This window comes from Carassius carassius, chromosome 24 (genome assembly GCF_963082965.1).
Source record: "Carassius carassius chromosome 24, fCarCar2.1, whole genome shotgun sequence".
NCBI lineage: Eukaryota > Metazoa > Chordata > Actinopteri > Cypriniformes > Cyprinidae > Carassius > Carassius carassius.
In genome coordinates, this window is record NC_081778.1 from 2,611,917 (window position 1) to 2,626,660 (window position 14,744).

Consider the following 14,744-nt stretch of genomic DNA (forward strand, 5'->3'; position numbering starts at 1 on the left):
CTGGTTAGACTCACCTTTGCTCACGTGCAAACAATTGCATGTCGCACACAACCATGAATTATTTCATTTCCCACTCAAGTTGAGTCTGAGGTCTGCAATATACAGTACGTCTGCGATAATATGGTAGGTGTTGTTGTAATGATGTGCAATCTGATGTTATCAAGTAAGTTATATCACCAAATCACACAGAGTGCACGCACATTAATTTATTAGTATATTAAAACTCAACATTCCAGGCATTCTAAATTGTAGATGGCAAAAATATTTCTGTATGCTTTGTATATTTATATAATTAAATATAGGCCTACTTACACAAAGAGTACCGTTTTTCTGCAGATGCATGAACACATAAAAAAAAAACATGTTATACAAGTTCAGTAATGCAATATATTACTTACATTTTAGACATAATATTGCTTGTTTTTACTCAATTTTGCCATTGAAAATATTTCCAAACGAAGATCACACCACTGTTTTGCGTCTCTAAGCAATGGATGGTGTTTACTTATTGAATGAATCAGCTTTTTGAACGAATCTGTTGAATAGATGATTCAGTGATTCATTAGCACAGTCAAATGCTTTGTTTGTGAATGAATCGGCAGTTTGAATGAATCAGTTGAATCTCAATGACTCACTCATTAACATTCACTACATTTTTCAAACATTTTATGGTGAAAACAAAACATTTGGCCTTTTTATACATCTGTATCTGCAGTTTAAATGAATCCATGTGCCCTCTGAGATATAGAAACTGTATATACATGCTATTTCAGATGCAGATTCCAGAAATGTTTTCTTTTGTTGGAATGAAAGATACTAAGTACAGACAAAGTGATTTTTATTCTTACCCAAAAAAAACATAATGGAAATGGAAAAATTGTTAAAACTGAAGACAATCTTGCTACTCAAGCTGTATATTCACACACACACACACACACACACACACACACATATATATATATATGCTTCTTTTACATTTTGCATTTACTTGTACTTTTATTTTCAATACTTAAGTATGTTTAAGATTTAAAAAGTACTTTTCATACTTAAGTACAATAAATATCACATACTTTAAGTCTTTTACTCGAGTAATATTCTAAACGGTGACTTCAACTTCTACCAAAGTCATTTTCTTGTAAGATATCTGTACTTTTACCTGAGTATGACTTTCAGGTACTTTATACACCACTGGTTATTGTCATTAACTGAAGTTAAAACCATTAACAATCATTTTCATTGTTTGAAAATTTCAATATGGAAAAAACTTTATTTTATTTCAGCTTGTTTTTATTTATTATTAGAATGTACTAAAGTAACTTAAAAATAAAAATGAAAAGCAGCAAAATTGCTCAAACTGAATTAATATGAATAATATTAAATCAGTTCAAAATATGAACAAAAACTATAATGGTATCCTAGTGATACAGCACTGGCATTTAAATGAGTAAATAAAGTCATGGATGTTTCTAAAGTGAATAGATTTGTCTTGTGCTTGGCTTTGTTTTATGAGAAAGTCTTAAAGTGGTCATGAACTGGCTTTTTTATTGTTTTATACTGTTGTCTGAGGTTCATTCATGACGTTTGCTCGATTTTTAATACATTCAGAAACATCAAAATCAATAAGTAATAGGTTATTTTCGAGAAATGTTCAGTTTTTATGTGCATTAAGGACTTGGAAGTAAATGCCTACTGCTGTGATATATAAAAAAATATCTTCCTGCATGTTGCACCGCAGCAATGATGTCATGCGCAAACAACCTATTGACGTATTGTGCTTCTTTCAATTTATTCTTTAATGTTCCTTTACTTGGCCTTTAAAAACTCTTAAATTTACCAACATCAAACTTGCAGAAACCCAGATGAAATGATGTTTTAATGTCCTTCTTTAGAAGCCACAAAGATCTGGAAAAGTCATGGAAATTGACGGCTCCAAAAGTTTGGGAATCCTCTATATTTTTAGTCATGAACTGTGTTTTTGTTTTTCCAGGACATGGGTGTTGATAACTCGGTCATTCCTCCAGGCGCTTACGTCAAGGTCTCAGGCAACCTTCGCTCTTTTCAGGTCAGAACTTATGTGTAACTCATATAAATTAAGGGAAATTAAAGTGCTGTTTTATATGCTCTCACGTGTGTAAGCTGAAGTCCAGAAAGTGTGGATGTTGGAGTTGTTACACTCTTTGATTATCAAAATATAATTTCCTGTGCTTTCTGCAGATTAAGACATTATAGAATCTTTACTTCATGCACTTAATATCACTATTTATATTCCTCTGCATTTATCACAGTATGCTGTTTGGTTTCTGCTGGAAGAGTGTAAGTAAAGCCCACAGGTTCATAATTCCCTTCTATTTACTGTAAGAGTGTTTCGTGAAATAGAGTAACTTTACTTGCCCGTTGGTCTCTATGCATCATCACCCCCTGAAAATCTTATATTTATATGATTATATATATGTGTAGATAAAACACCAGTATGCCCCTCGCTGGTATGTTTTTCCTCATTCTTCTATGCAGTATCCGACTAATTGTTTGCTTCTATTGCAGAATAACCGGTCTTCGGTTGCGTTCAGCGTCTGAGTGCTGGAGGGTATGAATGAAGTAACTTCACACTTGCTGGAGGTTGTGAATGCTCATCTGCAGCAAAGCAAACCACAGAACATGGTTAGACTATCCTTCTCACTCAACACTTCTGCTTTTCACTCACACATGCTGGAGCTCTCAGCTAGTCTTTTATTTTTATTTTATTTATTTAAAGTGACAGCCAAGTATGGTGACCAATACTCAGAATTCGTGCTCTGCATTTAACCCATCCAAAGTGCGCACACGCACACACACACACACACACACACACACACACACACACACACACACACACACACACACGCAGAGCTGTGGGCAGCCATTTATGCTGCGGCGCCTGAGGAGCAGTTGGGGTTCGGTGCCTTGCTCAAGGGTACCCAAGTCATGGTATTGCTGGCCCGAGATTCGAACCCACAACCCTAGGGTTATGAGTCAAACTGTCTAACCACTAGGCCATGACTTCCATCTTGACATCTTTTATTCATACATGACAGGGATGGTTACGCATGAAACAAATACAGGGTTCCTTATGTCGGCATTTCACTGCCATTATAACCAAGCATACAACTGATGCTTGCGAGCACGGTACATCACTTCCGGGAGAGGAAAACAAAATCAGACGCGAAGAAACGGGAGCCCGCGAGCTCATTTCAAACGCACGTGACATGTCCTCTGTGCGCAATACAAGCCCTCACGCGTGCATGATCATTCCCCACATCCCCCACAAAACTTTTATTTTTGTCAGTCTTGGGGCGGGGCTTGCTGTTTAAATTGTTAAACTGTCTCACCTCACTCAGCTCTCCTCACAGGAGAAATTAAATCTGATCCTTGATGCGACTGTCGTTCAGCACACTACACTGAGCAGCCACGTTCAGTTTTTAATTGTAGTGTCTGTTATTTTATGAAGTAAATTGTTTTTATTACTATAAAAAATAAAAACGGTGGGGGTCGGTGCCACGGTGGACAAGTGACGTGTCCGGTGTTGTGGCTTAACACCATCAGCACCGTATATCACGGCAAGCCACATGCACGAACATCGAGAGCGACACCCGTTAAAAGGATGACGCCTGGAGTTCAATCTCCTGCTCCCATAAACACAACCAAGATATCAAGGGAAAAGAAAATTTATTTGTTCACAACTGGGTCTTTGCAGTTTTCTTTAAAAAAAAAACTAATATGACTGAGAGGTTTTACACTAGGCCAAAACAACAAACAAAAAAAGGAATTTCTAACCAAGTTTTAAACCCTCTTACCTGGAATTAAATATTAAATAAAATACAAGGTTCTTACCTCCCTTACTGACCAGTAAACAGGAGAAAATAATGTTAAAGAAAAAGGGCCTCTTGTCTCTCTCAGGGTTTTTACAAAGATAAGAGGAGTAAGCTAAAAACAATTACCGGCCTATACCGCTACAACAATTTAAGCTCCTCTGTGGAAAAGTTCACGTGGGCTGGGGCACAGCGCAGCTCTCACTGGTAAACTGACAACACAAATCTCACTCTAGATTTACAACTTGTTCTGGCAGCAGTCGTACACACACGCTCTACCATGGAAGCAGGAGGGTGAACTCGACGAAGAGACGGTTCACTCTGCTTTTATACACACGCTGACACGCTGAGTGGCTTCAGCCGCACCCACTTAGCAGCTGCACCTGTTGCACTCAAATGAGCGGAGAGAGAGAAAAACACCACAAGAAACATGTGATACAACAATCATTAAACAACATTTACGTTCTGACACGTAACACTCCTCCCCTCCCCAAAAGATTAATGGCTACAGCACATTGATCTCTTAGCCTATTCAATATGTTCAGCACCGTGCACTCTGGATAACGCATCGGCGATCAGGTTCTCACTACCTCGTTTATGGACGATCTCCAAATTAAATTCCTGTATTGCGAGGGACCAACGCATTAAGCGCTGGTTAGCATTGTACATGCGGTTGAGAAAAACTAACGGGTTATGGTCCGTATAAACTTTAATAGGGAACGTTGAGCCACCCAGATAAACCTCGAAATGTTTCAATGCCATCAATAACGCCAGAGCTTCCTTTTCAATAGTGCTATATTTGTACTGACACAGATTAAACTTTTTCGAGAAATAACACACTGGTCTTTTGATGTTTATATCAGACGTCTGCAAAAGGACAGCTCCTGCGCCCACCATACTCGCGTCAACCTCAAGTTGAAAAGGGCGATTAAAGTCAGGGGCGGTCAGGACTGGAGCATTGCATAACAGATCTTTCGTTCCCAAAAAAGCACGTTCACAAGTAGATGTCCAGTTAAAACTTTGTGATGGTCGGAGAAGGTCTGTTAGGGGTGCAACAAGAGTGGCAAAATTGCGACAAAACCCCCGGTAATACCCAGCCATTTCGATGAACCGGCGTAATTCACGTTTGTTTGTGGGTGCAGGAAATTCAGCTATCGCTACAACTTTGGCATCTATAGGGCAGACTTGACCTTGACCTACGCGTTTCCCCAGATAGGTGACATAGGCTTCGGCAAACTCGCATTTTGTCAGGTTCACGGTTAGTGATGCACCAGCTAGTCGAGAGAATACTTCACCTAAAGTTTCAACATGTTCTTCCCATGTGGAAGAATACACAACAATATCATCAAGATACGCAGTGCAGTTCTGTACATCACATAATACTAACTGCATCAAGCGTTGGAACGTTGACGGGGCGTTCCGCATTCCAAACGCCATCACAGAATATTGACAGAAATAGTCAGGTGTCACAAACGCTGAAATTTCAGCAGTGCGTGGGGTAAGAGGTACCTGCCAGTAACCTTTTAAAAGGTCTAGCTTCGAAACGAACTTTGCAGGTCCGACTCTATTGATGCAATCATCGATTCTTGGTAACGGAAAACAGTCAGGTTTTGTAATGGAGTTAACTCTTCTAAAGTCAGTACAGAATCGAAATGATGAATCTGCTTTAGGCACCAACAGGCAGGGAGAACTCCACGCGCTCTTACTAGGTTCTGCTAAACCGTTACGTAACATGTACTCGACCTCAGTTTTCATGATACCACGTTTAAGAGGGTTCACCCTGTACGGGTGTTGTTTAACCGGAGCCGCATCTCCAACGTCGATGTCATGGAACAACAAATTAGTGCGAGATGGAACATCAGAGAAAATACTGGGAAAGTTGTTAATCAATTTTATAATACTTTCTCTCTGACAATCTGACAAGTGACCAAGAAAGGTTTGTAAATTGTTGAGTACATTAGAGTTTTGTAAGCTTTCTCCCAGCGCTGGAATAATCCCTACAACCTCATCTTCATTGTTCAAGAGAACAGGAGCCACCAACGACACGCTCCTAACGGGCTCTTCAGGCTGATCTCTCGCATAATAAGGCTTTAGCATATTAATGTGACACATTCGAGTTTCCCTCCTACGGTTTGGGGTTCTCAGTACATAATTAGTTTCATTCACCTTTTTCTCAATAATGTAAGGACCAGTAAAACGTGACTGTAAAGACGATCCAGGAACTGGCAATAATGCCAACACAGACTCTCCAGGAGCAAATGAACGAACAACGCTCTTGCGATCGTAGTTTTTTTTCATAACGGTTTGAGAATCTGTTAGATTTGACCTGGCAAGCTCACAAGCTCGGTTCAAACGCTTACGGAGCGTGTCTACATACTCAGTCACTGGTACCAGCGCAACCTCTCTCTCCAGCAACTGCTCACTCAGAAGCTTAAGGGGACCATGAACTGAATGTCCGAACACTAACTGCGCTGGGCTGAAACCTAGGGAGTCTTGTACAGTTTCTCGTACGGCAAAAAGCAATAAGGGTAAACTGTCAGCCCAGTCTTTTTCCGCGTCTACGCAGTGGATACGCAACATGGTTTTGAGCGTTTGATGGAACCGCTCTAACCCTGGGACTCTGGATGAAATGCGCTGGACATTTGATGTGACACTGCAATTTTAGAAAGGAGCTGCTTAAACAACTTTGATGTGAAGTTAGTTCCACGATCTGTTTGGATTACGCGTGGCAAACCAAAAAGAGAGCAAAACTTAATTAGTTCCTTTACAATTGTTTTAGCTTTTATGTTACGGAGGGGAACCGCCTCCGGAAACCGAGTGGCTGCACACATTAACGTGAGAATATACTGGTGACCACCTTTAGACTTTGGCAGGGGGCCAACACAATCCAGTATTAGTCGTTCGAACGGCTCCCCCACCACGGGGATCGGGTGTAAGGGCGCAGGGCGCACGACCTGATTAGGCTTCCCGGCAACCTGACACGCATTACAGGAACGGCAATACTTTGTGACACACGCTTTAACTCCGGGCCAATAAAAATATTTCGTAACACGTTTACAAGTTTTATTGAATCCAAAGTGGCCTGCCATAAGGTGATCATGAGCCAGTTCAAGTACTACAGGGCGATAGCACGTAGGTACTACGATTTGGTAAGCATGGTCTAAGTCAGCCTTGTCCCCAGATACTGGAACCCACTTGCGCATTAAGACATCTCTATCCCAATAATATCCTATCCTTACATGATCAAGTTCAGCTCTACATTTTACTGCGGATTGAATGCAGCGCGACAAAGAAGAGTCTGCCTTTTGAGCGGTACTAAGTTGCGTCCGTCCAATAACAGTTTGCCCTCGAATACACACATCAGAGCTTGTCTCCAACACATTATCACTCACTGACAGGGACAACTCCGTAGGTTTCGAGCTTAGTAGAAACGAGTCAGATAGGTCAACGGTGTCTGCAAATTTTCGTGATTGCGAACGCGTCACCGCACAGGCTGGAAATAGATGAGGAGAGACAGCCAGCGAGGGTGAATCTCTTGAGGGGCACTCGGACACTAACGGGAAAGGAAAAACATTTCCTCCTGCCAGATCATTTCCCAGGATGAAATTTACACCTTCAACTGGTAGCTTAGCACACACACCCACATTTACTAAACCGGTGACCAGCTCGGACTTCAGGAACAGAGAATGCACAGGGACTTTAATGCACCCCAGTTCAATTCCACGAACTAATATATCCGTCCCCGTATACGTATGCTCGGACAATGGCAGTACATTCTCGCGAATAAATGAGTGGGCGGCGCCCGTGTCTCGCAAGATGGAAACTGGTAGTGACGTAGTGTTTGGAGAAAAAGAAACTGACCCGCTCATCAGAAATGGTTTAAACAATTCCGTTTCAGGTGGAAACGCATCAGCTACTCCTATCTGCGGTTCAAGAACTAAATGAGCGACGCTTTTCGTCTTAGCAGCCACACTCTTCTGTTTCCATGCCTTACAGTCTGCAATTAAATGACTGGGATCAAGACAGAAGAAACATACACGTTTAGATCCGCCTTAAACATACTTCTCCCTGGTGCGCTCGCACGGGAATCAGACACTAGGGAACGCGCCCCGCGACATTTCTCTCCATAGGCCTATATGTCCTAGCGTTCTGACTCGGGCGGGGCGTGAAAAAAAACAGTACAGTGTGTTAACACATACTCATCAGCAAATACTGCAGCCTCGGACAAAGTAGAAACCTTCTGTTCATTCAGGTGTAATACTAAACTTTCAGGGAGACAGCCCTTGAAATCTTCCAGTAATATTAATTCCTGGAGACCCTCAAACGTTGTAACTTCAGACGCAGCACACCACTTTTCAAACATTGCTTTTTTATCATGAGCAAACTCCACAAAGGTCTGTCTGGCCGTTTTAGTATGATTTCTGAACTTCTGCCTGTATGCTTCGGGCACGAGCTCATATGCTCTAAGAACAGCAGTTTTTACTTTATCATAGTCGAGAGAGTCTTCAATGGCCAAAGCAGAGCAAACCTCTTGTGCTTTGCCCACGAAGCTGCTTTGCAACATCACTGCCCACATATCCCTAGGCCAGCTCAGCTTCCCAGCTACCCTCTCAAAAGCTGTAAAATAGGCATCTACTTCCGACTCTCTAAATTGAGGAACAAGCTTCATGTAACGGGTTGGATCAAATTGACCTATCCCGTGCGGTTCACCAACAGGAGGCTGTGCCCGTTCGACCTGCTTATTCAAACGGATTAACTCAAGTTCACGTATACATAGCACACGCGATTCGTTTTCTTCACGCCTAATTTGTAATTCTAATTCTTTTAACCTCACTGCGACTGCAGGATCAAACTCACGTGCAGGAGGTTCAACAGACTTCCCGCCTACGATACCAAGAGATATAATCTCGGACAAGATTACATTCTTGATATCAGCCTTTAATGCCGAAGACGAAACTGATATTTTAAAACTCTCTGCAATTTGCAGCAATTCCTTCTTATTAAAGTCATCCAACTGCTCTACAGACGGAGACTTAATAAAGGCTTCAACCTCACCTTCCATATTTCCTCCCACAACAAAAAAAGTTTGATATCCGACCAGTTAAGAAAAAAAAAAACAATAGAGTTTTACTCACCAACTCTGGCGTTTTCCCCTGGTTTCGCAATCAAAGAATTATGATTTTTTTAATAGACGAGCCCCCATTATGTTACGTGCCACATGCACGAACATCGAGAGCGACACCCGTTAAAAGGATGACGCCTGGAGTTCAATCTCCTGCTCCCATAAACACAACCAAGATATCAAGGAAAAAGAACATTTATTTGTTTACAACTGGGTCTTTGCAGTTTTCTTTAAAAAAACTAATATGACTGAGAGGTTTTACACTAGGCCAAAACAACAAACAAAAAAAGGAATTTCTAACCAAGTTTTAAACCCTCTTACCTGGAATTAAATATTAAATAAAATACAAGGTTCTTACCTCCCTTACTGACCAGTAAACAGGAGAAAATAATGTTAAAGAAAAAGGGCCTCTTGTCTCTCTCAGGGTTTTTACAAAGAATTAAAAAAACAATTACCGGCCTATACCGCTACAACAATTTAAGCTCCTCTGTGGAAAAGTTCACGTGGGCTGGGGCACAGCGCAGCTCTCACTGGTAAACTGACAACACAAATCTCACTCTAGATTTACAACTTGTTCTGGCAGCAGTCGTACACACACGCTCTACCATGGAAGCAGGAGGGTGAACTCGACGAAGAGACGGTTCACTCTGCTTTTATACCCACGCTGACACGCTGAGTGGCTTCAGCCGCACCCACTTAGCAGCTGCACCTGTTGCACTCAAATGAGCGGGGAGAGAGAGAAAAACACCACAAGAAACATGCATACACTCACATGTGATACAACAATCATTAAACAACATTTACGTTCTGACACGTAACAGTTACGCATGAAACAAATACAGGGTTCCTTATGTCGGCATTTCACTGCCATTATAACCAAGCATACAACTGATGCTTGCGAGCACGGTACATCACTTCCGGGAGAGGAAAACAAAATCAGACGCGAAGAAACGGGAGCCCGCGAGCTCATTTCAAACTCTCGTGTGCACGTGACATGTTCTCTGTGCGCAATACAAGCCCTCACGCGTGCATGATCATTCCCCACATCCCCAACAACACTTTTATTTTTGTCAGTCTTGGGGCGGGGCTTGCTGTTTAAATTGTTAAACTGTCTCACCTCACTCAGCTCTCCTCACAGGAGAAATTAAATCTGATCCTTGATGCGACTGTCGTTCAGCACACTACACTGAGCAGCCACGTTCAGTTTTTAATTGTAGTGTCTGTTATTTTATGAAGTAAATTGTTTTTATTACTATAAAAAATAAAAACGGTGGGGGTCGGTGCCACGGTGGACAAGTGACGTGTCCGGTGTTGTGGCTTAACACCATCAGCACCGTATATCACGGCAAGCCTACTGTAAGTGTGTATATATATATATATATATATATGTATATATGTATATGTATATATATGTAAATGTATATATGTATATGTGTATATGTATATGTATATGTATATATGTATATGTATTTATATGTATATGTATATGTATTTATATGTATATGTATTTATATCATTTGTATGTAAATATGTATGTCAATCATTTACATAAAAGTTTTAGAGCATTTATCAAGCTGAATTTTTCAAGTTTGTTGGAACAAAAATGTAAACTTAAATATACATTTAAATAAAATAAAATGTTATGAATAAAAATCAATTAAACTGAAAAATATAAAAAATAAAATATATAAAAATAAATAACAGTAGTGCTGCAAACACACTAGCAACCACCAACATTTTGTTTGGTATAAATGACACAGAACATCTAAAGTGAATTCTAATTTCGAACTTACATCGCAGTCTATTCATTGTTAAAATAAAGTACAGTCAACCAAACATATAAAAGGTTACACTGGTCAGCTTAAATAGACGTTAGGATACCAGTCAACTCTACTGTTCCAAGGACGTTTTTGCTCATGTGAAGAGGATGATCTTTTCCGTCTAGTTTACATAATTTTTTTTTTTTTTTAATATTATAGTTTAACATTCAGATACATTGCGAATATGGAAACATTTGGATATGTGCAGAACGAGACGTGAGCAGTAACCTCCAAATACATCTAGGCAAACCCGCGCTAGCTCATCCTCGTTTGCAAGCACGCATGCACTGTCATGATCAAATGCACTGTAATGGACTGTAAATTTAAATGTATCAGTTACAAATTATCATTACTTACTTATAAGGCCCTAAATGGTTTAGCTCCTGCATACCTAACTAGCCTTATACCACGCTACAATCCATCACGCACCCTAAGGTCACAAAACGCTGGATTTTGGTAGTTCCTAGGATAGCAAAGTCCACTAAAGGAGGTAGAGCTTTTTCACATTTGGCTCCCAAACTCTGGAATAGCCTTCCTGATAATGTTCGGGGTTCAGACACACTCTCTCTGTTTAAATCTAGATTAAAAACACATCTCTTTCGCCAAGCATTTGAATAATGTATCTCTTAAATTGTGAGTGTAGTTGCATCTGATCAAATGCTCATTCTTATTCTTTAGCTTGGGTTAAACTAATTAATTTTACTTTGTTGGAACAGCAGCTATGCTAATGATGTCTCTATTTGTTTCTATGTTTTGCCACGGGATGTAACTAGGATTTACACAAGCTCCAGTCTGAATCCAGAACACCTGAGAAGAGATGATGCTCACCCCTCAGAGGACCCCAGATGATGCTAAAATTCAAAATTGAACATTTTGCAGAACAGGATCAAATAAAGTACTGGTCATAATACTTGCATAAAATGTTTGATGTGAAAAAAGCGGTTCACTGACTGTGCAGCACAGCCACAAGCGCCACAGTTACGTTTGGGATAATAAATTTTTTTATACTATAGGGTCATTTGAAAACATTGCAATTGTGTTTTAAAATACAACAATCATCACGAAACCATTTAAAGAGGGGCATTCAGCGGTCTGCTTGACGGGAAACAGTCAGCAAAGTAAAATGATCTCAAATGTATGGCGCGCTTTTATAAAATGATCATAATCACATCTATTAATTTTACAGTCCTGCTACTAGCATTTTATTCAGACTAAAACCCCTTTAATTCGGGTGAGAAAGTTTTTTTTTCAAATGGCTTTAGCACATAATAATAATACCGCTGCAGTCATTAATTTAAACGGCGATCGATCATGGAATATTGACAACCCTAAATGCAAGTGAGTTGGATGGAAACCTGGCTATTGTCTGCATCAAACCATGCTTCCGAACAAATCTGATTCACCATTCTGGGCAGCTCCAGGACAGCTGTCTCTCCGAGTGCGGTGCTGTCTGTGAGCGGAGTGGAGTAATGGAGCCCTCAATCACGCTGCAGTGTTTGTGAGAGCTACCAACTTCTCCACCCCATTTACAGAGTGAAATTCTCTGACTACCTTTATCTCCCAGGACTGTTGTTGAATCTTCCAAAAGTTTTGGCTTGGGGTCCTTCACATCCGGCAGCAGCACTTTCCACCGCACCAATAACACGGGGCTGCCCGTCAAAGTGCCTGACTTTAAATCGGCGCTACTAAACACGGATATCGGCCGATGCCGATATATTAAAAAATTACAAATATCGGCCCGATATATCGGTCGACCTCTAACACAAATACCTTATTTTGTAATTGGTTTATTGGTTTTGTCTCATCGTGCCGCACACATGGCATCACAGTATGGTGAAGGGAATAACATTTCCGTCATAAGCTTGAGGAATTCAGCCAATCACAATGCACTGGATAGCTGGCCAATCAGAGCACACCTTGCTTTTCAGAATGATGAGCTTTGTAAAAATTGACGCGTTTCAGAAAGGAGGAGCATAGAGGAGCAACAATAATGTACATTACATGAAAAATAATGTGTGTTGTGAACCTTAAACTGCATAAAGACATTGCATTACACCAAATACACAAAATAATGTTCCTTTTTTAACATTCCAACATTAAGGCACCGGGACGAATAATGCGCACGATTATCGCCAACGTTTAACATCTTGTGACTAAACAAAGGGCGCCAATGTGAGTGTGCACACCGACGCACAAAACACGTGGAGTAAAAGGTTTTTTTTTTTTAAAGAAAAGCACCTCAGGCTCATATTTTTGGTTTGGCTTGCTGTGTTAAAAACTGGATGACTAATTAGATTGGTGCTCTTGGTCACATGACTGAATCTGCTGAAGTTGCAGTAAAACAATACTTGGTGGCAAGCACAAAACAGTCATGCCGAACACACTTGTTACCTTACGACGAAGAGGGAGTAAGTAGACCAAGAAGATGCATCAAGGCAAGATGAATGTAGATCTGCTGGTCTCATTTGTGTCTAAACACAAAGGGCTTTATGACAAACATGACGGTGACTACAAAAATCTCGATAAGAGGGAGTTTTATGGAGAGGAATTGCAGATAAAATAGGATTCGATGTGTACCGTATGGATGGGTATTTCTGTTTTTCATTAAGCACCATCTAATGTCAGGGAGTGAATTTGCAGGTTCACTCGGCTCATCGCCAGTGAAAACTGCTTGGGTATAAACACAAGAGACATGTAGAAAAATGTAGACGATTAGCGCTCGCGATAATGTGTACAAGTCTTTATATGACAACTTTAAAATGTACAGCTCAGAATGTAACATTATTTCTGTCATAATCGTTATCCAGTTTCTGTGTGTGTCTGAGGTTAGCAGCTCTGGAGGTTCATGTCCTTATATTTAGTGAGACGCAGACGAGCATCACGCACACTTGAGTTTGTGCAGCAGACCAAACTGTGGCTCGCAGAACACACAGACTTCACTTTTAAAGTGTTAAATATTTTTTCTAATTTTTACAGACACTAGTCCATATCATAATTTAATCCTACATCCCTAAACTTCTTCCAAAATTATAGGGCCCTAAATAATATAAAATATAATTTTGGAATATAATATTGAAGCATAGGGGAAAGCAGCAAAATATTGACCTGGTCAATATATCTCTCACTATTTCAATATTGCTTTGTCTGTTGTGGCTGTGTTTGATAACCGATGCTCTTTCTGTTATAGATGGGAGGAGGTGGAGGAATGAGTGTGATGCACGCGTCACATACTAGCATGAGCTCCACAGGATGATGCTAGTCAATGGTTTGACTGCCAACCAGAACCAAGTGAGTCAAAAATGCTTCATTGTACAAGAGTTGAATTTGACATCATTTGTTTGTGTGCACTTCCATTCCTTCAAAGCTGAAGGCCACTGTCAAAGAAACCTGGGCTTCCATTCCACCTCAGCAGTGTCACAAACTGATCACCTCCATGCCATGCCGAATAGAAAGCAGTAATTAACCCTCTGAAGTCAATCCTGATAACCCTGAAAAGAACTTTAATTACACTTTTGATCGTACAGATAAGAGCAATACATCAATCAATACATCAATCTACTTTTTTGTATACAGACATAATAACAACAAAACTTTGTGCATTTATAAAATGAAGATAAGATGTGCTGTCTGCAGCCTTGGTCTGCGGTGATCTTCATTTACAAACACGTCATTAAAATGAACTAACGAAGAGACATGAGAGATATATCTATAACAGTGGTTTTCAACCTGTGAGCCGCGGTGGTATTGCAGGTGGGCCACAAATTACTATTAAAATAAATAATAATATTGTTAATATATGTAAAAGTGTTTAAGTCATAACATCATTTCATATATATATAATTAAATAACAAAAATTAAATATTAAACTGTAACTTTGCTTCCACTATTCAAGCTTGCTGATTGGTTTAAGAATAAACCACCAATTTATATTTTTGCAGCATATGGAAGTGAAAGTGA

At 40.1% G+C, this 14,744-nt stretch overlaps 1 protein-coding gene across 1 annotated transcript in view; it reads left to right on the top strand.

The window, feature by feature from the left end:
- The window catches only part of LOC132102717 (2-oxoisovalerate dehydrogenase subunit beta, mitochondrial-like), a 486,592-nt gene that overhangs the window by 271,402 nt on the left and 200,446 nt on the right, over positions 1–14,744 (top strand). The gene's annotated exons all lie outside the window — the stretch shown is intronic.